Source organism: Pogoniulus pusillus, chromosome 26 (assembly GCF_015220805.1).
Source record: "Pogoniulus pusillus isolate bPogPus1 chromosome 26, bPogPus1.pri, whole genome shotgun sequence".
Taxonomy (NCBI): domain Eukaryota; kingdom Metazoa; phylum Chordata; class Aves; order Piciformes; family Lybiidae; genus Pogoniulus; species Pogoniulus pusillus.
Window position 1 is genome coordinate 584,828 of NC_087289.1, and position 22,767 is coordinate 607,594.

Sequence of the window (22,767 nt, forward strand, 5' to 3'; positions counted from 1 at the left end):
ACCACTGAGAGGAGCCTGGCCCCATCTTCCTGACCCTCACCCTTTGGCTCTCGATCAGCATCAGTGAGGTCCCCTCAGGCTGCTCTTCTCCAGGCTAACCGGTCCCAGCCTGTCCTTGCTCAGGTGGCTGTCCCGGTGCCCTCTGCCCCTCAGTGGCTGTGCACTTCTAGAGCAGTGGGTTTGTGTTTGGGTTTTTATTCCCAGCCTCTTCCTGAGTTGCTTGCTCCCAGCACAAGCCTCTATCTTTGTGAGGCTTCCTTCTGTTACTTGCCATTTCCTTCCCTGGCCCCCAGCTCTGTGCCTCCAAACCCCACAGCACTGCAGCTGGAGAGCTCTGGCAGCAGTGCTGCAGCCTGAGCCGGTGGGAGGTGTCCCTGCCCCTGCCAGGGGCTTGGGACTGGATGAGCTCCAAGGTCCCTCCAGCCCAGGGCATCTGGTGATTTCCCCTGCCATCTGGGTTGGTGCCTGAGCCCTCTGGCCGTGGCTCCCCTCCCAGATCCTTCCCTTCCTGAGTGCACAGAGGGCCCAGCCTGGCTGCCTCTGCTCCCCTCACCCCCCACCTCCCATTATTAGTCCTGCCTAGGAGTTGCCCTTTTCAGTATCCATTTGCTGTGCTGTGCATCTTCCCCTAGTCACAACCTGGCTATTGATCCTGCTTGGGCTCTCATCTGTCTTGCTGAGGCTCTGGGAGCCAGGCTGTGGAGGGAGAGGAGGCAGCATCTTTGATTAGCTCCAGTGTGATGTACCTGAGTGGGAGTGAAGCTCTGGGGGGTGCAGAAGCCACTTGAGCTTTCTTGCCAGGCTCAGCACAGGGCATCAGCAGCTGCCCCACCTGCAGGTGTTACCTCTCCCTGCCAACTTCAGCTCCCTCTTCTCCCAACACCAGCACAGCTTCTGGAAGGCCAAGTGCTGGCTCCTGCCCTTTGGCCACAACATACCCCTGCAGTGCTCCAGGCTTGGGAGAGAGGGACCTGGGGGTGTTGCTTGACAGGTGGCTGAACACGAGCCAGGCTGTGCCCAGGTGGCCAAGAAGGGCACCAGCATCCTGGCTTGGATCAGCTATGGTGTGGTCAGCAGGAGCAGGGCAGGGATTGTCCTCTGCTGGGGACTGCTGAGGCTGCATCTGAAGTGTAAGCTCTGAGGTTCCCCTGGAGCCTTCTCTTCTCCAGGCTGAGCTCTCAGCCTGTCCTCCTAGTAGAGCTGTTCTAGATGATCACAGCTTTCTGGCCTCCTCTGGGCCAGCAGGTCCTTGTCCCTCTTGTGTGGGTTGGAAGGACCCAAAGAGCTCATCCAGTCCAAGCCCTGCCAGAGCAGGACCATCCAGTCCAGCTCAGGGCACACAGGAACACATCCAGACAGGCCTGGAAAGGCTCCAGAGAAGGAGACTCCACAACCTCTCTGGGCAGCCTGTGCCAGGGCTCTGGGACCCTTCCAGGCAAGAAGTTGCCCTTGTGCTGAGCTGGAGCCTCCTGTGCTGCAGCTTCCATCCACTGCTGCTTGTCCTGTGCCAGGGAGCAGTGAGCAGAGCCTGTCCCCCCCTCCTGACCCCCAGCCTCAGACAGTTATAGACATTGATTCAATCCCCTCTCAGTCTTCTCTTCTCCAGACTAAGCAGCCCCAACTCTCTCAGCCTCTCCTCAGGCACTGCTCCAGTCCCCTCCTCATCCTCACAGCCCTCCCTTGGACTCTCTCCAGCAGTTCCTGTCCCTCTTCACCTGGGGAGCCCCAAACTGAAGGCAGCTCTCAAGATGAGGTCTCAGCAGGGCAGAGCAGAGGGCAGGAGACCCTCCCTGGCTCTGCTGGGCACACTCTGCTCAATGCCCTCCAGGCTCCCATTGGCCTCCTGGCCCCAGGGCACATTGCTGTGCCAGGGACAACTTCTTACTCACTGGATTTGTTGTCCACCAGGTTAGAGAAGTGCAGAAGAGAGGCTGAGGCCACTTGGTGTTGGGTTTGCAGGAGCTGCCCCTGGCTTGCAGAGGCTGCTGTGAGGTGAGGCTTGGGCAGGGTGCTGAGAGGACTCTCTGCAGCTTCCCACCCCAGCTCTGGCTGCCTGCACTGGGATGCCATTCTGGAAAGGTCTCTTTGGGTGGTGTCTCTCCTTTCATGCCTGGTGGCCAAGCTTATTTCTCATGCTAAAGGAAATGACAAATCATCATTTTCTGCTTGGAACCAATTAGTTTTAATTAAAAAGAGAGGTGATAGCTGTGTGCTGGCCACAGGGCAGCTCCTCTCAGCCAGGGCAGCCACAGAATGGAGGAAAAGCTTCTCTGAGCAGGCAGATGAAGGCTGCAGGTCAAGGGGCTGGGGCTGGGCTCCTGTCAGCCATGCCCAGTGCCAGGACAAAGGGCAGTGGGGCACAAACTGGAACCCAGGAGGTTTCTCCTGAGCTGGGTTTCACTGTGGACCTGGACTTGAGGAGAGCCTTTGACACCTCCCACCAGCCCCAGGGTGCTCAGGGTCTCATCCAGCCTGGCCTTGAGCACCTCCACAACCTCCCTGGGCAACTTGTGTCTGTGTCTCAGCACTCTCAACCTGTGCCACTGTCTCCCCACCCTCACTCTCTCCTTGAGCTCAAAGCCATTGTCCTATCCCTCTAATATCCCTCCTTTGGTTTCTAATTCAGACCCCTGCTTGGCTGGGAAGCTCCAGGGAGCTGAGGACTGATGTCAGCTGCATCTCCTGGAGCCTTGCCTTGCTTTGGATGCTGCCTTTGAGCCGAGGGGAGGCTGAGTGGGGCCGCTGGGGTGGGGTTTGGCAGGTGCAGGTTTGCTGAGGCACATTCATTATGTTTGCTCAGTGGTTGCTGGTGGCCAGGAGCCACTTCCACAGCCTGTGTGCTTCCTGAGAACATCTCAGAGTGCTTGTAGGGCCTGGCTGGTGTTTGCAAGGCAGGGCTCAGGTTATTGATGAGCTTTAACTCTGGCTACAGCATCTCATTTGTTGTCTTGACTGGTTCAGGGGCTGCTCGGTGCCACCTCATTACTGAATCTTGTGTGCTGCAGATGAAGCCTGCTGCTCTTTTGCAGCCTCGTAGATTGCATTGGGTTGGGAAGGGACCCACCAAGGGCATCTTGGCAACCCCCCCCTGCAGTCACAGGGACACCTTCAGCCTGACCTTGAATGTCTGCAGGGATGGGAGCCACAACTGCCCCCTGGAGCAGCCTGTGCCAGTCTCTCCTGGCTTCCTCCTTGTGCTGAAGTGGCTCTGTCAGACAGCTCCAGGTGGAAAGCCTTCACCTGGCCACAAAGAGCATCCTCCTGGGGACAGCTCCTTGCAGAGCACTGGAAGCTCTCCCCGGGGCAGCCATGTGTGCTCAGTGCCCACTGGGGGCTGTGCAAGTGACTGCCAAGCCTGCTGGGGAGCAGCTCCAAGGAGAAGGAGCTGGCAGTGCTGGAGGACAGCAAGATGCCCAGGAGCCAGCAAGGTGCCTTGTGGGCCAATAAGGCCAAAGGGGTCCTGGGGTGCATGAGGAGCAGTGTGGGCAGCAGGCTGAGGGAGGTTGTCCTGCCCCTCTGCCCTGCCCTGGTGAGGCCTCACGTGGGGATCTGTGTCCAGTTCTGGGGTCCTCACTTCAACAGGGAGACAGAGTCCAGCAGGGAGCCTTGAGGAGGGTGAGGGGACTGGAACATCTGTCTGGGGTAAGGCTGAGAGCCCTGAGGCTGTAAGCCTGGAGGAGAGCAGCCTGAGAGGGGACCTGATCAAGGCTGATCAATAGCTAAAGGGTGGGAGACAAGAGGATGGGGCTGGGCTCTCTGCAGTGGTGCCCAGTGGCAGGACAAGGGGCAGCAGGCACAAGCTGGAACCTAGGGGGTTTCACTGGAAACAGGAGAAGCTTGTTTGGTGTGAGGGTGGCAGAGCCCTGGAGCAGGCTGCCCAGAGAGGCTGTGGAGCCTCCTTCTCTGGAGACCTTTAAGTCCCACCTGGTTGTGACCTCACCTCTCTGCCCTGCTTTGGCAGGGGCTGGACTGGATGATCTCCAGAGGCCTTCTCCACCCCCTGCCATGTCCTGAGCCTGTGAATTTGTGCCTTAAGCAGGTGGTGCCCTGGGCTACATCACCCCAGTGCTGACCCGAGCAGAGCCCCTTGCTCTGCCCTGTGCAGCACCACCCTGTGCCCAGGGGCTGCAGCACCCTGCTCAGCCCCAAGGGGTGCTGCTTGCTGCCCTGCCCAGGCCTTGCCTGCCCCTGGCTTGTTTAAACGTTAATAATCTCCCTGCTGCAGTGGGTGTTTGTCCTTGGGCTTAGCTGCAAAGCTCTTCAAAACCTCAGGGTGAAGGCAGGGAGCAGCTGCCAGGAGCTTCCTCGGGGGGGGGGATTCAGTTTTAGCTTTGCTTGTGCCACTCACCTCTTCATTTCCCTTCCTTTCTCTCAGCTCTCTTCATTACACTGCTTTCTCCTCTGGCACCTGCCACTCTGTGTGCCCCCCTGCCCACCAGCACCCCGGCCTGGGTCAGCAGTGCTGTGACCAGCAGCAAGATTGTGCCCAGGTGCTCTGCACCTTGAGCACTGGGTTCTGTTTTGGGCCCCTCTCTCCAAGAAGGGCATTGAGGTGTCTGGAGAGAGGCCAAGGGCAACGGTTTGGAGCTGAGGCAGAGCAGGGGAGAGTGGAGCTGAGGAAGAAGTTGAGTGTGAGGGTGGTGAGAGCCTGGCACAGGCTGCCCAGGGAGGCTGTGGCTGCCTCCTGCCTGGGGGTGCCCAGGGCCAGGCTGGGTGAGGCTTTGGGCAAGCTGGGCTGGGTGAGAGGAGCCCTGGCTGATGGCAGGGGGGTGGCAGTAGCTGAGCTCTGAGGTCCCTCCCAGCCTGAGCCCTTCCCTGATGGTTCCAGGGTGGAAGGCAGCGAGGGAGGCGCCGGAGCAGAGTCCTGCAGGGGCACTGCACCTTGCCCCTCGGGCACTCGCTGCCTTGCCCAGCTCCAGTCTGGGGCAGCACCACGGAGCCCTGGGCAGCCACCTGACAGGCTCAGGCCCCCCTGGCTCCTGCCAGCCGTGCTGGTGAGTTAAATCCTCCCTACCTGTGCTCCCTGCTGCCCTGCCTGCCAGCCGCAGGCTAATTGGGGCTCTCCTCCGGAGAAATGAGCTCCCAGGAGAGCAGAGGTCAGGCAGGACTGGGGCTGAAGTGTGCAGCTGCCCTGTCCCTTTTGTCCCCACTCTCCTCTGCCTTTCATCTTTCCTCTCTTGCTCCTCCTTCCTCTCCTTTATTTCCAGAGCTCCCTGTGGAGAAATGCTGTGGAGAGGTGGGGAGCTGAGTGCTGTGGGAGCAGGCACTGATCCATCAGCTCAGGAGGTGATGCTCCAGCTCTGGAGAGTGGCACTTGCCTGGGGGACAGGTGCTGGGTGAGCAGTGTGGGCAAGAGGAGATTTTGCTGGTGGGGGCAAGGGGAAGGTCCCAGCTTGACCTCTGCTGTCTGAGAGGCAACAGGATCACAGAAGTCAGGGGTTGGAAAGGACCCAAAGAGCTCATCCAGTCCAACTCCTGCCAGAGCAGGACCATCCAGTCCAGGGCACAGGGCAGGGCACACAGGGACACATCCAGACAGGCCTGGAAAGGCTCCAGAGAAGGAGGCTCCACAGCCTCTCTGGGCAGCCTGTGCCAGGCTCTGGGACCCTTCCAGCCAAGAAGTTCCCCCTTGTGCTGAGCTGGAACCTCCTGTGCTGCAGCTTCCATCCACTGCTGCTTGTCCTGTGCCAGGGAGCAGTGAGCAGAGCCTGTCCCCCCCTCCTGACCCCCAGCCTCAGATAGTTAGAGAATTGGATTAGATCCCCTCTCTGTCTTCTCTTCTGCAGACTCTCAGCCCCAGGGCCCTCAGCCTCTCCTTACCAGGCACTGCTCCAGTCCCCTCCTCATCCTCACAGCTCTCCCTTGGACCCTCTCCAGCAGTTCCTGTCCCTCTTCACCTGAGGAGCCCCAAACTGAAGGCAATACTCCAGGTGAGGTCTGCCCAGGGCTGGAGCCCACCTCCCCCCGGCTCTGCCTGCCAGGCAGGGCAGGTCCCCTCCCAGCAGCAGGGATTGCTCCCAGCTGGCCAAACGCCTGGCCGGGGGGGCAGACAGCCCCAAGGCACCAGTGGGTCCCGGGAAGGGCAGCTGGTTCCTGGCCAGCACTAGCATGGGTGGCTGTGCATGCTGCAGCACGACCCAGTCATCAATCCCCAGGCTCCGGGTCGGCAGCTGATTGCTGCAGGGGTCAGGAAGGAATTATTTCCTCACCATTTACAGCTTTATTTAAGAGGCCAGATGCATTAAGAGACTGTTAATTATTTTTTCTGCCCCCCTCTTCTGCCCTCTGAAGCAGAAGGAATGAAGCACTCCCAGGGAAAGTGCTCTGCACTGGGAGGTCAGGGCTGCTGGCTGGCAGGGCTCTGCTCAGCCTTTGGGATGCTGGGCTTGGGGCCGGCAGTTAGCAGGGTGGGGCTGTTCCAGCAGAGGATATTCCATCAGTGCTTCCTGATCAGTTAAACGAGTCACAGGCAAGGGCCTGCAGCTGGGTCAGGCCAGCCCCAGGCACGAATCCAGGCTGGTGCACAGTGCCTGGGAGCAGCCCTGGAGAAAGAGCCTTGGGGGTGCTGGTGCTGAGCAGCTCCCCCGCAGCCAGCAGTGCCTCCTGCAGCCCAGCAGGCAGCTGGGTGCTGGCTGCAGCCAGAGCAGTGTGGGCAGCAGGGCAGGAGAGGGGAATTGTGCCCCTTGGCTCTGCTCAGACCTCACCTCCAACCCTGCCTCCTGTGCTGCTGTCCCCAGTGTGAGAAGGACACAGAGCTGTGGAGAGAGGCCAGAGGAGGCCACACAGATGCTGCCAGGGCTGGAGCAGCTCTGCTGTGAGCACAGGCTGAGGGAGCTGGGGGGGTGCAGCCTGCAGAGGAGGAGGCTCAGGGCAGAGCTCTATTTTCCTCCTTGATTCTTCAGGGCTTAGTGCTGGAGGAGATGAGCATGGAGAAGGCTTCTTACAAGACCTGGGTGTTGCTGTTGCTGGGCTTGTGTTCAGCATGGCACAGCTTGGCACCTGTCTTCAGCCTGGAGAAGAGAAGGCTCCAGGGAGACCTCAGAGCAGCCTGGCAGAGGCTGAAGAGGCTACAGGAGAACTGGAGAGAGACTTTGGAGGAAGGGCTTGGAGCACCAGGAGGAGGGAGAATGGCTTTGGGCTGGGAGAGGGGAGAGTGAGAGTGGAGAGGAGGAAGAAATTGTTGAGAGTGAGGGTGGGAAAGAGACTGGCAGAGGTTGAGGGTGGTGAGACACTGGCACAGGCTGCCCAAGGAGGCTGTGGAGCACCGAGGCACAGAGTGGGATCTTTGATCTTTGGTTCCATTCTGTGCTTCTGTCCTCAACAACCTCCCTGGAGGTGTCCAGGAGCAGGCTTGGATGAGCCCTTGAGCAGCCTGTGCTGGTTGAGAGGTGAGCTTAGAGCAGATGATCTCTGAGGTCCTTTCCAAGCTGAGCCATTCCCTAACCAGCTCCGAGGTCTCTCAGTGCCTGCCAGCCGGGCAGGACCAAGCCACCCCTGAAGGACAGGAGGGGTTAAGGCCAGCAGCGCCCGGGCAGGCTGCAGAGTTGCATCGCGTTGCTGTGGAAACGAAGTGTGCGAGAGCTCAGTGCGGTCTGGGCAGGCTCTGGGTCAGTGGGTGTTGGATTCTGAGTAAAAAGTGACTCCTTCCCCCACCTGCTGCTGCAAACATCGCTGAGGGACAGTGCAGAGAGGGAGTCCTTAGCTGGCACTGCTCAGGCAAAGGGAATGAATGAGCTGCTCCTTACATTCTGGGGGCTTTTGGTGAGGGCTTCCCTCCTCGGTTCTCTTTCTTTCTTTCTTTCTTTTTCCTTTTCCCTCATTTTCTTTTCTTTTTCCCCTTTATTTTTCCCTTTTTTCTTTCTTTTTTTTCTTTGTTCTTTTTTCCTTCTTTTTTTCCCCTCATTTTTCCTTTCCCCCTTTTTTAACTTTTCTGCTTTCCTCGCTGCTTTTTCTCCCTTTTTTCTTTTTTTTTCCTTTCATCTTTCCCTTTTTATCTTTTTTCCCTCCTCTTTCCTGCCCTTTTTTCTTTCTTTCTTTCCCCTTTTCCCTTTCTTTTTATCCATTTTTCTCTTTTTTCTTTCATTTTTTTCTTTATTTTTTTTCTCCCCCCCTTTTTTTTTTTCTTCCTCCCCCCCCCCCTGCTTTTTCCCTTTTCTTTTCCCCTGTGCTGGCAGCAGGCATCACTGGCAGGAGCCCAGACCTTCACCCTTCAGCTATTGATCAGCACTGCTCAGATCCCCCCCAGCTCTCTCAGCCTCTCCTTACAGGAGCTGCTCCAGGCCCCTCAGCATCTTCACTGGCACCTTTCTGGGCTGCCCACACTGGGCAGGGCCTGCCACGATGCCACCCAGGTGTCCAGTTGGGGTGCTTTAAGGTTGTTCTTCACCTGTCAGGACCTCGTAGGGGTCTGGAGTGAGGCAGCCAAAGGAGCTGGGTTTACAGAGCTGAGTGTAAGAGTGCCAGGGAGCTGGCAGTGTGCTCCTGGGGCTGCAGCTGAAGGTGTCACTGTGATTAATGGGCAAATTAATAAGCAATTAATGTGCTGCAGAGCATGGCTGCAGCTTTCTCACTCAGCACTCACCCACTTGCTCTGGCAAGCAGGGTCCAGAGCAGCCAGGGCTGGCGGAGATGCTGCTGCCACATCCCTCCTCAATGGCACCGAGATACACTGGCCCAGGAGGCAGCCTGCTGTGCAGGGCAGGCAAGGAGATGGTTTGGTCTGCACTGATCAGCAGAGCTTAAATTGATTGAGTGCAGTACCCTTGGGAGCAGTGCCCTGAAAGTCTGTCTTGGGCAGGCCCCCAGTCTCTCTTGTGCTGGGGGTCCCACAACTGGCCCCAGTCCTGCAGCTGAGCTGTGCCCAGAGCAGAGGGCAGGATCCCCTCTCTCCATCTCTGCCCATGCTGCTTTGGATGCAGCCCAGGGTGAGATTTGCCACACGATGCCCCCCAGCTGCCCCCCTTAACCTGCTTCTCCATCCTCCTGGTCAGGCTCTCTCTGCCACTTCAAAGCTCACCAGGGTGCTCTGCTGGTGCCCGGAGCTGAGCAAGAGCTGCACTGCCCATTCAAGGCAGAGCTGTGGAGCTCCATCTCCGTGTGCTGCTTGCTGCTGCCACCTCCCCCACTCAGTGATCATTTACAGATCTGGAGTCGATTTTGGCCTTTAGGAGCAATTGGAACAGGAGAGAAACTTCAGCCTGAGAGGCTGCTTCAGAACGGCAGTCTGGGAAGGCTGAGGTGGTGCTGCTGGCACGGCCCCGGGCTGGGTGCTCTGCGGGGGGCAAGCAGGGCCTGCTGCTGGCGTGCTCAGGTCTCTCCCTGGCAAGCAGTCGATGCTCTCCTGCTGGAGACCCCCAGCAGCTCTGCCCAGAGCAGCTGAGCCCTGCCCACCTGTGCAGTGCCCACTCTCACTCCTCAGCCTCAAGGCCTGGGGCAGCTGTGGCTGGAAAGCTGTCTGCAGATAGGGACCTGGGTGGGGTTTAATCCACAAGCAGCTGAATGTGAGCCAGCAGTGTGCCCGGGTGGCACAGAGAGCCAGAGGCACCCTGGCTGGCATCAGAAATGCTGTGGCCAGCAGGAGCAGGGAGGGGATTGGCCCCTTGGAGTCTGCTCTGGTGAGGTCACATCTCGAGTGCTGTGCTCACTTGAGGGCACCTCAGTGCAAGAGAGATGTGTGGAGCTGGAGCTGCATCGGGAGGGGTCTGTGTGGGGCAGGAGCTGGAGCTGCATCAGGAGGGGTCTGTGTGGTGCAGAAGGGGTCTGCATGGAGCAGGAAGGGTCTGTGTGGGGCAGGAGCTGGAGCTGCATCAGGAGGGGTCTGCATGGAGCAGGAAGGGTCTGTGTGGGAAGGAGAGGAAGGAGAGGAGAAGGGACAGTTGTGCCCCCTGGCCAAGGCATCCCCGTGGCTGCTGGAGAAGCTAAGTGCAGAGCTCTGCTGGGCTCTCAGCCCCTGCTGAAAGCACTTGAGGAGGTTGGCTGTTTCGTGCAGAGCCAGGTGTGTAACTGAGGGTACTGTGGGTGAAACTGGGGTGAGTCACACACTGGGGTCAGCTGCCAAGGGCAGCAGTGCAGTCCCCTCCGTGGGGCTCTTTGAGGACTCAGCTTGCCAGGGTGTTGGGGCAGCTCCTTTCTACTGCACCACCAGCCAGAGGGGTTGGGGCAGAGGAGCCCTGGGGTCCCTCCCAGCCTGCCAGGATGTGACTCTGTAGGTAAGGTGTGGGTAGCTGAGGGTAGTGTGGGTAAAAGAGGGGCAAAGTGGGGCAAGGGAAGGAGCAAAGGCAGACGGCACGGCCAGCCTGGTGGGATCAGTATTCAGCTCCTCCGTGGCTGCAGGCAGAGCTTTCTGAGGTCATCTCTCCCATGCTAAGCAGCTGCAGTTTGCATTGCTGCCTCCCGGCGCTGTTAGCTTGCGCCGGCTTGCATCAGAAGCCTTCTCCCCCGCACTGCACCCAGGCAGTGCAGATCGGGGCTGAGCAGCTTGTGGCCAAGGGACCCCACGGAGCTGCAGGGAACAGCTTCTGTCTGTGTGTGTGGTGTCCTCTGCTGCAGCCGCTCTCCAGTGCTGATCCCCCTATAGCCAGGCTTGGCCACACATCCTGGGGGCAGTGGTGACGCCTGCCAGGGGAAGGTGACAAGAATGTGTTTAGCAGCTCTATAACAGGCCACGAATCCTGCCCCTGGTATCTGATCTCGTTTAGCCTCCTCTAAGGCTGCTCTCTTCTCATCAGTGCTTACTGCGCGACCTCTCCTGCCGCTGTCTATAAAGGCTCCCAGCAAAGAGCATCGCTCCAGCGAGGGCTGGGAAAGCAGCTGGCAGAGAGCAGAGCACTGACATCCATCTAAGCTGCCTGGAAGTCCCTGCCAGCGCCAGGGCAAAGGCTTCTCCTCGATGTTTGCAGAGAGGAAGGGAGGCCATAAAGTTTTCAGGGTATCCCAGGCAGTGACAGAGCAATTCAGTCAGGCTCTCTTATCAGAGTCTCTTTGTCTCCCTTATCTCTCCTTTCTCTTCTCCATCAGGGTAGGAAATGCCTGCTCTAAAGGGCTGCCTTGGCAGGGCTGTGATGGGCAGCTGCAGCCTGGAGTGCAGCAGGCAGATAGGAGACCCTGAGGTAACCCCAAACATCCCACTGCTTGGTGCAACATCTGTGCTGCAGTCCTGCTCTGCTCTGCCCCACTGCTTGGTGCAACATCTGTGCTGCAGTCCTGCTCTGCCCCACTGCTTGGTGCAACATCTGTGCTGCAGCTCCTGCAGAGATGGAGAGAGGGAACCCTGTCCCTCTGCTCTGGGGAGACCTCAGCTGCAGGGCTGGGGCCAACTGTGGGACTCCAGCACAAGAGTGACCTGGAGCTGCTGGAGAGGGTCCAGAGGAGCCCACAAAGGTGATCAGAGGTTGCAGAAGCTCTGCAGCCTCTCCAGGCTGGGAGAGTTGTGGCTGTGCAGCCTGGAGAGGAGAAGGCTCCAGGGAGATCTCAGAGCAGCCTGGCAGGAGCTGAAGGGCTTCAGGAGAGCTGGGGAGGGACTTTGGACAAGGACCGGGAGTGCCAGGAGGAGGGACAGTGGCTTTGAGCTGGAGCAAGGTTGGTTGGACACCAGGAGGAAGTTATTTGCTGTGAGGGTGCTGGAGCACTGCAGAGGTTGCCCAGGTTGCTGCTTGAGGCTTCATCCTTGGAGGTCAGGCTGGAGGTGTCCCTGCAGGGGGTTGGGCAAGATGCCCTTGGAGGGTCCCTTCCAGGCTGAATCCATGCTGTGTGCCCAGGCTGCTTCTCCAGGGGGGGTGTCCAAGGCCTCTGAAATGCTCCTGGCTACTGCCCTTGTTGGAAGCACCAAGGAGAGTTCTGCCAGCTGCAGCCCACAGAGGTCACCTATTGAAGTCACCCTAACTTTTTCCTCACGTGGATCCCAGTCCCCCTGAGGAACAGAAGAGGTTTGGCTGCTCTGACTTGGCCTCAGCCTGGCAGAGTGAAGGCAGAGCAGAGTGAAGCAGAGGGTCCCCTCCAAGCTGTGTGGGCATGGGGGGTTGTGCCAGGGCCAGGCTGGTGCTCTGCCAACAGCATTTCAGGCAGGAGGGAAGAGCTCCAAGAACGTTTCTGCAAGATTTAGAGACATTTCCAGCTGGGGAGGAGGTCCTTAGGCTTTGGGGCAGCTGGAGCAGGGTGGTGCAGCCCTCAGGTGGGTGTCAGCTCCCTGGCTGGGGGTCACTGCCCCCGGAGTGCTGTCTGGGTCAGGGCAGGCACAGGGCTCCAGGGCACTTCAGCATCCTCACACTGCACAGCCTGTGGGGGTCTGCTGTGTCCCCTCGGGGACCTTCCCAGGTGCTGCTGGCTGCTCTGGCACAGCCTGGGCTGCTCTGGCACAGCCTGGGCTGCGCTGCCAGAGGAGCTGCAGTGGGTGAAGGGCAGGGCAGGACTTGGGCTGCCTCGGGAAGCAGCTGTGCCAAACGTGGCTGAGGGCAGCACGGGGCTGCTGGTGTGTCCCTGCCAGAAAGCATCCCTAGGCAGGCAGCTGAGATTTCCCTTTCCCTTTTCCCTTTCTTTCACTCTGCTGCTCCCATTAAGCTCCCTCCACTGCACTCACCCTAATGGTCCCTCTCTTGGTTTATGTCCTTCAGGCTCCTGCCTTTAACTACTTAGTCATCACTTAGCTGAACCACAGATACAAATATAGCTCCTCTGATCCTCCTGCAGCAATCAATACCTCCTGCCCTTTCATCTTCCCAGTGGCTCTCTCTCAGCTCTCCCCAATTTGCTACATGTCTCTGACAGTCAGTTGGCTTCTGGGCCTGATCCTGCCCCATTCCCACTTTCCCAAACCCCTGCCCATGGCAGGAAGCTGTGGTGCCTGCTTGCCACCTCCAGTTAGCTTCAGGTGGCACCAGGTGCTAGGCCCAGAGCCTCTCCTGTGCCTCAGGCTGTGCTGGCAGTGAGCTGATGCTCAGGACAGCTAAAGCCAAGCTCAGCACTGCTGTGTCACCAAGGGGTGCAGGGCAGGGCTCCCACCTGGCCTCATGGAAGGGAACCTCTGCAGGGCTTGGTGGCTGTAGGGATGGGTCTCAGCTTCAGTGCAGCACACAGCAAACAGGGCACACAGGTGTAGGTTCTGCAGGAGGAGAGGAAATGGCCTGAGGCTGCACCAGGGGAGGCTGAGGTTGAAAGGGCCCTGGGGGTGCTGGTAGAGAGGAGCTGCAGAGGAGGCAGCAGTGCCCAGGTGGGCAGCAGAGCCAATGGCATCCTGGGCTGGCTCAGGAGCAGTGTGGGCAGCAGGACAAGGGAGGTTCTTGTGCCCCTGTGCTCAGCACTGCTCAGGCCACTCCGGGAGTGCTGTGTCCAGTTCTGGGCTCCTCCATTGCAGAGAGCTGTTGAGGTGCTGGAAGGTGCCCAGAGCAGGGCAGCAAGGCTGGGGAGGGGCCTGGAGCACAGCCCTGTGAGGAGAGGCTGAGGGAGCTGGGGGTGTGCAGCCTGCAGCAGAGGAGGCTCAGGACAGAGCTCATTGCTGCCTGCAGCTGCCTGCAGGGAGGCTGTAGCCAGGTGGGGTTGGGCTCTGCTGCCAGGCACCCAGGGACAGAAGAAGGGGACAGAGGCTCAAGCTGTGCCAGGGCAGGTTGAGGCTGGATGTGAGGAGGAAGTTGTTGGCAGTGAGAGTGATTGGCATTGGAATGGGCTGCCCAGGGAGGTGGTGGAGTCTCTGTGCCTGGAGGTGTTGCAGCCAAGCCTGGCTGGGGCACTGAGTGCCATGGTCTGGCAAATTCCTTTGCTGCAAGAGTGGTCAGGGACTGGCAGAGGCTGCCCAGGGAGCAGGTGGTGGAGTCCCCAGCCCTGGAGGTGTCCAGGAACCCTGTGGCCATGGTGGGGCTGGGTTGCACTCAGTGATCCTAGAGGCTTTTCCCAGCCCAAACATTTCTGTGTCTTTAAGACTTTAGCATCTTGCTAAGGGTCAAAACTGTGTCTGTTCAGGCTGGGGAAGGGAAGGCTCCAGGGAGCCTTCAGAGCTGCGTTTCAGTGTCTGCAGGGGAGCTGCAGGCAGGCTGGGGAGGGGCTGCTCAGCAGGGGCTGTGGGGGCAGGGTGAGGGCAGGGGTTGGGTCCCTTCCAACCCGATGCAATCTGTGAAGCTCAAACCTGGCCAGAGCCTGAGCCAGGCAATGTCCCCACCCTGCTCAGCCCTCCTGCCACGGAGCTTTGGTCACCGTTCTCTGCTCTCCCCAAACGGGGGACAAACCCCAAGCACACCAAGCCTGGCAAGCTCCCGGTGCCACGTCCCTGTGTGCTCCCAGCTGCTAAGGAACTCATTAGTCACTTAACGGCAGGGAAGGGTCTTTGGGGAGACTCTCTCCCTGTCACTGATCTGAAGTTGTGCCAGGAGAGGCACTGAGCTCCTGCCTGCAGGTCCTCAGAGCTCCCAGCTGTGAGCAGCAGCCAGAGCCGGGGCCGTGGCAGGGGAAGGTCTTGCCCTGAATCATCTTCTGCCTCTGAAGTGCTCAGAGACTGAGCAGGGCAAAGGAGGCTCTGGTGCCCACCAGTGCTGGGCTGCCCAGTGCCAGAGACAGGGACCTGCTGGGGAGAGTCCAGGGGAGGCTGTGAGGAGGATCTGGGACTGGAGCAGCTCTGCTGTGAGCAGAGGCTGAGAGCCCTGGGGCTGCTTAGCCTGCAGGGGAGGAGGCTGGGAGGGGACCTGAGCAGTGCCTGTAAGTACCTGAGGGGTGGTGTCAGGAGGAAGGTGCCAGGCTCTGTTTGGTGGTGCCCAGGGATGGCACAAGGAGCAAGGGGCACAAGCTGGGACCCAGGAGGTTCCTCCCCAATGTAGGAAGAAACTTATTTGGTGTGAGGGTGCTGGAGCCTGGAGCAGGCTGCCCAGAGAGGCTGTGCAGTCTCCTTCTCTGGAGGCTTTCCAACCCCACCTGGCTGTGTTCTGGGTGCCCTGCTCTGCCAGGGGGGTTGGGCTGGGTGGTCCCTCCCAGCCCCTGCCCTGCTGGGATTCCCTGATTGTTGCTTTCCATCGGGACAGGCTTCCTGCAGAAGCTGCTCCTTGCCATGGGCTGGGGAGTGCATTGTGAGGCTCGGAGGCTCCTGCTGGCTCTCGGGAGACAGAGCTGTGGCTGCCTGGAAGCTGGGCTGGGGCTGCAGGCTGTGCCATGAGAGCAGCCTGGCAATCTGTGCTGGCTGCAGCCCGCCGGGGGCTGTGTTTTGACTGGAGCTGTCAGGGCAGATGTGGCTCTGAATGTTTGCACTTCTGTGCCACAGAAAATATTGAGGCTTTCAGTCTCTCACCCTCCCTGCAGCAGGGTGGCTGATGCCAGAGTTCCCTTCAGAAAGCTTCTTCTGGCTTCTTTCTGAGCACACAGCAGCTCGGGGCAGGAGGTGAGCAGAGTCCTCCCTGCAGCAGCCTGGCAGCACTTTGCAGCTGCACCTTTTTAAAGGTTGGCTTCCCCCCCCCCCCCCATCCTTGCTTTTCTGCTCTTCCCTTTAACTTCTGCTCTCTTCCCATCTTTCCTCTCAGTCTGTTGCTTCCCCAGACTGAGAGCCAAGGGAAGCCAAGAATGCTAAGACAAGGAGGAGCAGCATAAGGGGGACCTGGAGGTGCTGCAGAGGCTCCAGAGGAGGCCACCAAGATGCTCAGAGGCTGCAGAAGCTCTGCTGTGGGGCCAGGCTGGGAGAGTTGTGGCTGTGCAGCCTGGAGAGGAGAAGGCTGCAGGGAGACCTCAGAGCAGCCTGGCAGGAGAGCTGAGGAGGGACTTTGGAGAAGGTCTGAGAGTGCCAGGACGAGGGACAATGGCTTTGAGCTGGGAGAGGGAGAGTGGAGAGGAGGGAGAAATTGTTGGCAGTGAGGGTGGGGAGACACTGGCACAGGTTGCCCAGGGACAAGGGTTTGAGATGAGAGCAGAGCAGACTGAGATTGGCTGTGAGGAACAAGTTCTGCACCAGGAGGCTGCTGGAAGCCTGCCACAGGCTGCCCAGGGAGCTGGCTGAGGCTCCATGCCTGGAGCTCTTCAGGGTGAGGCTGGAGGAGGCTGTGAGCAAGCTGCCCTGGTGGAGGATGTCCCTGCTGAGTGCAGGGGTTTGGCTTGGCAGACCTTTGGAGGTCCCTTCCAGCCCAGCCTGTGCTCTATGCCTGTGTTGGATGTTTGCAGGTGTGCTCCCATCTGAATTCCAGCAAGCAAACCTTTTCCCATTGCACACTGGCGAAGAAAAACCAATTTCCATGGGATTGTCTTTGCTGCATACTGATTAAAGCAGCTCACCAGGGTCTGGAGTTTTACAAGGGAAATAAGGTGTAAAATGTGAGTGAGGGAAGCTGCTGCTGTCTTAGGAGTCCATCAGCAGCTTAAATCAGAGGCATGATAAAATCCAGCTGCTAAAGCAGATGATAAAATCATGTTCCCTGGAATGCAAAAGGAATTTCTTTGTGTCCTGGCAAACCTGGGATGCAGCAGCAGCAGCACTGCTGCAGACATGGAATGCAGGAGCCCATCTGCTGCAGCCCAGCACCTCTGGCTGTGCATCAGCTTACCCCAGCACCTCAGACCGAAAGCTGCTTCAGGCTCTGGCTCCAGCAAAGGCAGAAGCAGAAGGGACCTGGCATGCTGGGGAAGTCAGCCTGGCCCCAGACTTAATGCTAGAACCATAGCATCATAGAACCCAGCAGGCTGGCAGAGAGCTCTAAGCTCACTCAGCTCCACCTAGCACCCAGCCCAGCCCTGCCCAACCAACCAGACCATGGCACTAAGTGCCCCAGCCAGCCTTGGTTTCAACACCTCCAGCCACAGAGACTCCACCACCTCCCTGGGCAGCCCATTCCAATGCCAATCACTCTCTCTGCCAACAACTTCCTCCTCACATCCAGCCTAGACCTGCCTTGGCACAGCTTCAGACTGTGTCCCCTTGTTCTGTTGCTGGCTGCCTGGCAGCAGAGCCCAACCCCACCTGGCTACAGCCTCCCTGCAGGGAGCTGCAGGCAGCAATGAGCTCTGCCCTGAGCCTCCTCTGCTGCAGGCTGCACACCCCCAGCTCCCTCAGCCTCTGCTAATAGAGAGACCAAATAACTCCAGGTTGAGTGGTGCCACAGGCCAGGTTCACAGAGGTGCCTAATCCTTGGTCCAGAGCTCTGAATTCTGCTAGCTGGGATGCATGGACAGGACACTTGCTGCTGGAGGTCTCCCTCTGAACTGCTGCTGCTCAGCTCTGGGCCTCTCGCTCCAAGGAGGACATTGAGGGGCTGCAGTAGGTCCAAAGGAGGGCAACAGAGCTGGGGCAGGGTCTGGAGAACAGGGCTGAGTGCCTGGGAGTGGCCTCTGCCCCTGCCCTTGTCTGTGCCCCTGCCCGGCTCTCCCTGGGGATGCTCTGCAGCTGGCCTCATGGTGCCCAGCGTGCCTCGAGCCAGGAGCTGTGCTTCACGGAGCCAACAGACTTAAGGAGGCTGTGAGTGATTAATTATTAATGACTGCTGGAGAGTGCTGTACACTTGATGGGTGAAGCAGTTAGCAGCTCTGCCCCCTCCTCCCCCAGCCAGGCGCTGGCTGTCAGCTTCCCCTCCCCAGCTGAAGCCCCCAGTGCTCAAATTAGGCCAGAAACTATTTTCCAGCCGAGTGGCTCTTAATGGGCTCTGCAGGGCTGTCCCCTGCGTCCTGTGAGCGAGCGGGTGGGGAGCTGGAGGGGAGGGGCAGGAGCGGTGCTCCCGCGGGGAAGCAGCAGAGCCTAAGCGGGCTCGGTGCCGCCGCAGGCTGCTCTCGGTCTCCGCCGCTGGGCTGCAGCCGGGCACGGTGCGGGGCAGGACTGCGCTCTGGAGGGGCATTGGCAGGACTCCGGGGGAGGCTCTGAGCCGCTCCATGGCTCCCTGCCCGCACCCAGCCCTTCTGCCCTGGGAACAGCCTGTCCCTGGGGCTCGCAAAGGCTGGTGCTGGGGCTGCTGACCTCTCCGGAGAGCGCTTGCTGTGACCCAGGAGGCAGCCAGGGCACTCTTCTGCTGGGTCTACCAACCGACCCCCCCACGACCCCCAAACCCTGTCCCCAGGTGCCGTGGCCACGCCTGCCTGCAGCACCTCCGGGGCTGGGGACTCCCCCGCGGCGGCGGAGCAGCGACCCGGGGCTCTGCGGGCGGCGGCTGGCAGCATGAACCCCACGGCAGTGCCCTCCTGCTCGCTGGCTGCCGCTCTGCAGAGCCTCTCCTGCCGCCCGCAGTTCTGCCGGGCAGGGGCTGTGCGGGACCTGCCAAGGGCCCTTGCTGGGGAGCTGCCTTCCCGGGGCGATCTTCCCACGCAGGCTGTAATTGTGTAATGATTTTCTGTATGGATTTCCCGCTGGGCTGCTGCGGGACAGCCAGAGCTGGTTTGGCAGCCTCTGCCTCTGCTTTGTCCTCCCCCGCACCCGCAGCTCCTCAGCTGCCTTCTGGCCATGATTGCGTTTCGATTTCTTTCCCTCGGGCTCTGCTGTCCTGTGTCAGACCCAGCCCTCAGGCTTGTCAGGGCGGCTGCTGCTGCCCAGTGCCAGCAGCTGGCCCCGCAGCAGAGTGGTGGCTCTGCCAGCTGCGTTAACAACGGGCACAGGGCTGGGGCAGGACTCCAGCCAGCAGGTTCAGCGCTCAGCTGCTGCAGCTCTTGAGGGGTTGTGCAGCCTGGAGAGGAGGAGGCTCAGGGCAGAGCTCATTGCTGTCTGCAGCTCCCTGCAGGGAGGCTGTAGCCAGGTGGGGTTGGGCTCTGCTGCCAGGCAGCCAGGGACAGAACAAGAGAACACAGCCTGAAGCTGTGCCAGGGCAGGTTGAGGCTGGATGTGAGGAGGAAGTTGTTGGCAGAGAGAGTGATTTGCACTGGAATGGGCTGCCCAGGGAGGTGCTGGAGTGCCCATCCCTGGAGGTGTTCAAGAGGAGGCTGCATGAGGCACTTGGTGCCAGGGGTTAGCTAATCAGAAGGGTTAGGGGGGAGGTTGGACTCGATGATCTCAGAGGTCTTTTCCAGCCTGCTTGGTTCTGTGCTGCTGTGATTCTGCTGCCCCTGCAGGTGCTGCTTCCTCTCCAAAGTGCCACAGGCCCCAGGCCAGGACAGCTGACCCTGGACGTTGGCTGCACAGCTTAGTGCTGCGTTGTCAATCTCTGTGCTCCCTCCTGCAGGGCTGTGCCAGGCTGGTGGCAGCAGTGCTGGGTCAGCTCTTCTGGGATCGCTTCTGCAGAGCCAAACATCCACACAGCACCATGGGCACAGGCACTGGCTGGCACCTGGCTGCTCAGGTGGATCTCAAACAGGTAAAGGGACTGCAATTCCTCATCTCCTGGGCAGGTTGGCAGGGGCATGGGGGTGTGCTGCCTTCCTTTGGGTTACCCACAGGGCAGAGGGGAGGCTGACTCGAGGAGGCTCTTGGTTTTGTCCTGGCTCCTTGCAAGCTGCACTGCTGAACCTCCAGACGGAGGTTTGGATAAATCACAGAAGCTGAACTGGTTTGGCTGGAAACAACCTTCATGATCAGGAGGTCAAACCTTGACCTAACTCTGCCACTTAGGCACCACAGCTCTGCCTGTTTGAAACACCTCCAGGGATGGGCATTCAGCCACCTCCCTGGGCAGCCTGTGCCAGCCTTGTGGAACTCTTTGAGTCAAGCAGCCAAAGCTGGCAGAGCCTTTCCCCCGGGATGTGGCACTCTCCAAGGTGGCCAAGGGCTGCTGGTAGCTGGGGCTGGCTGGTGCAGGGCTGGGGGCTGCAGCTCTGGGATGCTCCAGCTGGGAAGTGGAGCTTTCCCTGCCACACTGCCACGCTGCAGGGCTGGCTCTGCAAAGCTGCTCCTGATGTGCTCTTGGCAGCAATTCCCCCACGGCCTTACCTGCAGGGAGCTCTGGGAGCCTCCATTCCCCGCGGGCTCCACCGGGAGCAGGCTGCAGTCTGTCAGGAACGGCTGCCTGCCATCTGCCGCCGAGCTGGGCAGCAGCCAGCAGGGCACCGGCACGGCTTTTAGCCAGGCACCTGCAGGCACAGCATCCTCTAGGGCGGCTCTGTCCAGGGGAGCAGGATCAGGCCCCCTGCAGCACCCAGGCCAAGAGCAGAACATAGAGTTCACTGCTCTCTGCAAAGCCTCCAGCGTGTGGCTCTCTGCAGCCCTTGCCCCGTGCTGTGACCTTGGCTTGGTGGGCACTCAGCATCACACAGAACCCCAGTATGGTGCAGGCTGCAGGGACCCCTGGGGCTACCCAGTCCAGCACCCCTAGAGCAGGTCACACAGGAACACAGCCAGGTGGGCTCTGCAGAAAGACACTCCACAACCTCCCTGGGCAGCCTGCTCCAGGGCTCTGCCACCCTCACACCAAACAACTTTCTCCTTCAGTTCAGGCGGGACCTCCTGAGCTCCAGTTTGTGCCCACTGCCCCTTGCCGTGTCCCAGGCACCAGTGAAAGGAGTCCAGCCCCATCCTTGTGACCTTCAGCTGTTGATCAGCCTTGGTAAGAAAGTGGTTGGGCAAGGTGAGGCTGGGCAGTGTGCCCCCAGGCTGGGCAGTGTGCCCCCAGGCTGATGCCTTTTCTTCACCTAATGGTGTGAAGCAGTCTGTGGCTGCAGGACACTGAAGGAGATGTGAGAGTGCAGCTGCCTTGTGGGGCGAGGGTGAGGGGTGCAGGCTGGTCTGGGGCTCACAGCAGTGCCTGCTGGGGGAGGGCAGGAGCTGCCCTCACATCGGGGCTGCTTGAGGAGTCTGGGGGCAGTGGATTTGTAAGGCAGGACAGAAGAAGAGCAGGCAGTGGGGAGGCAGGGAGAGGCTGAGGGAGCTGGGGGTGTGCAGCCTGCAGAAGAGGAGGCTCAGGGCAGAGCTCAGTGCTGAAGTGAGGCTGTAGCCAGGTGGGGTTGGGTTAGGGTTAGGGCCCTCAGGGACAGAACAAGGGGACATAGCTTCAAGCCTCACCATGAGAGTGGTGAGAGCCTGGCAGGGGTTGCCCAGGGAGGTGGTTGATGCCCCATGGCTGGAGGTGTTTGAGGCCAGGCTGGATGAGGCTGTGGGCAGCCTGCTCTAGGGTAGGGTGTCCCTGGGCATGGCAGGGGGTTGGAACTGGCTGATCCTTGTGGTCCCTTCCAACCCTGACTGATTCTGTGATTCTAAGCTGTGCCAGGGCAGGTTCAGGCTGGATGTTAGGAGGAAGTTGTTGGCAGAGAGAGTGATTGGCACTGGAATGGGCTGCCCAGGGAGGTGGTGGAGTCTCTGTGGCAGCCAAGGCTGGCTGGGGCACTTAGTGCCATGGTCTGGTTGATTGGCCAGGGCTGGGTGCTAGGTTGGGCTGGGTGAGCCTGGAGCTCTCTGCCAGCCTGGTTGGTTCTCTGTTTCTATGACTGCACCCCATGGCCTGGCTGAAAGGCAAGGAGTCATTTTCCATGTGTAGCTTCAGCAAAGCTGGTACAGAATTGAAGCCCAAATCCCTGCTCTGAGGCTCTGACCAGGGGCTGAGGGCAGGCAGCTGAGCTCTCCTGGCTGGCACGGGGCAGGGACCAGAGCAGCAAAGCTCTGCTCAGCTTGGGCACCTGGGGCAAGGAGATGGCAAAGGGGAGGCTTTGCCCTGCTGTGCCAGCTCTGCCAGAGTGTGTGTGTGTGTGTCCCCCCCCCCCTCCTTTCTGCTCTGTGTGCAGGGGGAAATTTTTCTTGCCTTCAGGCTGCTGTTGTCGAATTCATGCCCAGCTAACCGACAAATCCATCTCTTCAGAGATCAATTACAGTGTCTGGCTGTGAAGCCTGCAAATCCAATTAGCTCCCAAAGTTTGGGGTTTTTTCCTTCCTATTTTAAAGAGGAGGGGGACAAAAAAGACAAAAATTAAGGAGAGAGTAAGACAGAGAGAGAGAAGCAGGTTGGAGCAGGGGCATAAATCAGCTGGAGAAGGTTCCAGACATTAAAATAAACAAGGAGGGATTTCAGCTTCATTTGTCTCTTTTTGTCACTGATTTATTTCACTGCTCTCAGCCTTCTTCCTGTTTCTGGAGCAGATTTCTCGAGCTGGATCTCTCCCCTGGCACTGCCAGGGGGCACTGCCTGTGTCAGGGCATCCCTGCCTCTGCAGGGCTGTGCTCCTCTCGGCTGAGGTGCAGAGGAGTCAGCCTCTGTCCTGCAGGGAGCTGCTTTGCTAGGAAATGACCTTGCAGATTCACGGGAGTGAGGCTCCCTCTGCCCTCTGCAGGTGCCCCCCAGCTGCGTGGTGTGGCTCACAGGCTGGAGGGAAGGATGCAGCCAGAGGGAGCTGGGCAGGCTGGGCCCAAGCCCACCTCACAGAGCTCAACAAGGGCCAGGGCAAGGTCCTGCAGCTGCGGCAGGGCAATGCCAAGCACAAATCCAGGCTGGGGGAGGAGTGGCTCAAGCTGCCTATCAAAAGAAGCTGTGAATGGTTGTGGAGTCAAAAGAGTCTCTTTGGCTGAGGAAGAGGATTCTCTGTCTCTCAAGTGCCTGCTGTTTGGCTGAAGACATTCTGGGGCTAGGGCTGCTGTGTTTTCCTCTCCCAAGGCTCTCCAGCATCCCAGGCATGTTCACTGGTGACGGCATACTGGGCTGAGGTATGGCACCCCAGGGGCTCTTCTAGAGTCACAGAATCAGTCAGGGCTGGAAGGGACCACAAGGAGCAGCCAGTGCCAACCCCCCTGCCATGCCCAGGGACACCCTACCCTAGAGCAGGCTGCCCACAGCCTCAGCCAGCCTGGCCTCAAACACCTCCAGCCATGGGGCCTCAACCACCTCCCTGGGCAACCCCTGCCAGCCTCTCACCACTCTCCTGCTCAACAACTTCCTCCTCACCTCCAGCCTCACTCTCCCCACCTCCAGCTTTGCT